This window comes from Perissodus microlepis, chromosome 3 (assembly GCF_051167445.1).
Source record: "Perissodus microlepis isolate ML-2025 ecotype Zambia chromosome 3, ASM5116744v1, whole genome shotgun sequence".
Lineage (NCBI taxonomy): Eukaryota > Metazoa > Chordata > Actinopteri > Cichliformes > Cichlidae > Perissodus > Perissodus microlepis.
Window position 1 is genome coordinate 52,139,533 of NC_140463.1, and position 2,798 is coordinate 52,142,330.

At 37.9% G+C, this 2,798-nt stretch overlaps 1 long non-coding RNA gene across 1 annotated transcript; it reads left to right on the forward strand.

The window, feature by feature from the left end:
• The first annotated feature begins 239 nt into the window (after positions 1–239).
• LOC146391923 (uncharacterized) lies at positions 240–1,719 on the forward strand. The gene is made up of 3 exons (XR_014798951.1): positions 240–366; positions 1,093–1,250; positions 1,676–1,719. It is a non-coding gene; the product is annotated as an uncharacterized LOC146391923 (long non-coding RNA).
• Positions 1,720–2,798: the final 1,079 nt, after the last annotated feature.

Sequence of the window (2,798 nt, forward strand, 5' to 3'; positions counted from 1 at the left end):
TTCGTTGTTGTTTAACACAGATTTCAGAAGGGCAAATATGCTTAATAGTTTAACTAGATTTCATTTGTCAGTGTGGGACTGCTGAGTCACCTGAAGAACTCATTTCATTCATTCTCCACATGATGTTCATTTACAGAAATGTTTCACAGGAACTGATTCCTCCCAAAGGGTGAACTAGTGTGTTTCCATAGATTACCTCTGTATGAATGCACTTCTTAAATGAAGGCAAGTGTTTGTCCTTTTTTGTTCCTCAGGTACAGTACGTGATATCAAGGGCAGGCGGTCAACACTGGGGGAAGACAAGAAGCAGACGTACTTCCAAGAGGGAGCTGCAGTGAGGACACAGCCAGGTCACTGAGGTCAGAGGTCAGAATCTGAAACAGCTCAGGTTTATATTTTAGGTGTTATAAAAAAATCAAAATGTATTTATAAAGAAACCTTTAAATAATAGTCATAATTATGATTATTATAAGAAATATCAAACATTTAAGTGGATTTTCTGTTACACATATTGTGTTAGCCCTGCAATAAACTGGCAGCCTGTCTTTGTCCTGTATCAGCTGGGATAGGCTTCATCCTCCCGCAACCCTGAATTGGATACATTGTATTCCAATTATGTAATCTGATCATTTACAAACTCAAGGTATCTAATCAAAATGTAAGTAATAATTATAAAATGGGAAAGCAGAAATAAGTGTGACATGAATGTAAATGTGTGAGCTGACATAGAGGACAGCTACATGTAGTCAGAAAAACCTTTGTTGTCAGTTTGCAGGTATATCAGCACGAGACATTCTTACATAGAAGAGACTGTTAAAGTCTCTAACTCAGTGAAGCATTATTGGTCCAGTCTGTTTGGATAAATATAGTAAGTTGATGTATGTCCATTTATTGACACATTTTCTTAAGTGCTTATGCAGTTCAGGATCACAGTGGAGCTGCAGCTGGATATGTTCAGCAAAGAAACCTTACAAAAGTTAACAATAAACCTGCATCCATGTACGTTGTTGTCCACAGGATGAGAAAATCAAACTGGAAGACTGTGGAACATGTTAATAAATGTTTGTGTGTTTATCCCTGTGTCTTTCACAGGAGGCGCTGGAAGGTTTCCCTAATAGTTCCTGGTGAATCAAAGCAGAACCATAAAGGTTGCTGGACTGCATGATGGCCTTACCCCTGAGCAGTCATCCTGTTAAAGGAGGAACCAGTTAGAAGCTGTTTTCAAAGTAGCTGAGCAGATTTCATCTCAAGTAAGCAATTAACTGTTTGTTCGTTTGTTCTGCCACTTAAAGAGCATTTAAGGACGTCTTTTGAGTGTCCAGTTGAATTAATTCTACTGGCTCTCATGGTCATTTGTTATTATAGACATATTTTTCATGTTCATCCAGATATTTAGTAAATTCTATCTATTTAGTAATATCTGTCAGCTATAAAATGTAATATAAATATAAAAATATCTAAATATCTCCTGTCCTTTATGTTTTAATGATGTAAGTCTGTTATCGTGTTACATTAGCATTCCTCACATATCAATGAGATGCTGTACAGTACAATCCTACTGACACAGCAGAGGGATAACAACGGCTATTCAACATCGTTACACGACACATTCGAGCTGCATGATGCAGACAAAGTGACTAAATCATCTTTTTGTGGTTTATTGTCTTCAAACCAGCAGACAAAGCTGATGGCAGAAGATGTCGGAGAAGAACTTCAGGCCGTACTGAAAAGGTATTTTTTTCTTGTTATCAAAAGACATTTGGAGTGGCAGCTTCTACAACTGGTTGTGCTAAAGTAAAGCTTACAGTCTAAGAAATCACAGTGTTGTGTCACGACCTGCGGGATCGGCAAGTTAAATGACTACAAACGTAAAGCCACTAGTTCCCACACTGGAGCTCCCTGACACTGTGTGTTAACCGTATTTAGCTTGTATCAACAGTTGTAACAGGCTAAGCCACCTGAGACACTGCATTGAATGATTGTTCCTGTCTTAATGATTTCAGCTGACTGGTTTCAGCTCAGATGTTCTGGTTTTTCCTTTCAGTAGATCAAAGCAGCTCGTGCTCCTTCTGCTTCCATTTTAGAAGAAGAAGAAGAAGGCGAAGGCTTCAGCGAAGTGGCGTTCATGGTCTCAGTGAACAGTCACGGTCACACACTGCATGTGGTTTTAAAAGCAACATGTCTGTTCACCACAACAATGGAGATGTGTAATATTAGTGCAGCTACGGTTTGTTCTTGAACATCAGTTCTGTTTTCTACTTTGATCACTTAGACCAAAAAAGTGTTGTTTTCAGATTCTTTCTTTTACATCTATAAACCACCTGTTCATTTTTTATTACAATTAGTTTCACATGAATGTTAGTGTTTCCTTTATGATCTTTTAATGCTTACACTACACTGTACATGTCTACATTAGAGACATTTCTGTTACCTGTTTCTGTTCACTCAGAGTTGTGAAATGTTCTTTTATTTGATGCACAATATGAAGTTCATAATTTTCTTACCAATAAAACTCTAATGACAAACATGAACAGCTGTGCTTATTTCTGAGACATGAGTTTTTGAATGTGTTGATATTTAGACAGTGTGCATCTGTAGGCTGAAACTGTGATGGTGAACCTGAGGTGATGGTCAACAGAAGGCAAATATATATCAATATAAAACAATATTGAAGTAATGTCTTTACCCTCTGCAGCGTGTGGACGCTGTGCACGCAATCACCTTATTCACTGTAGTAAACATGCACCGCTAGCTCACGTGACTGACTGTCTCCATGGTTACATCGTATATTATTAGCT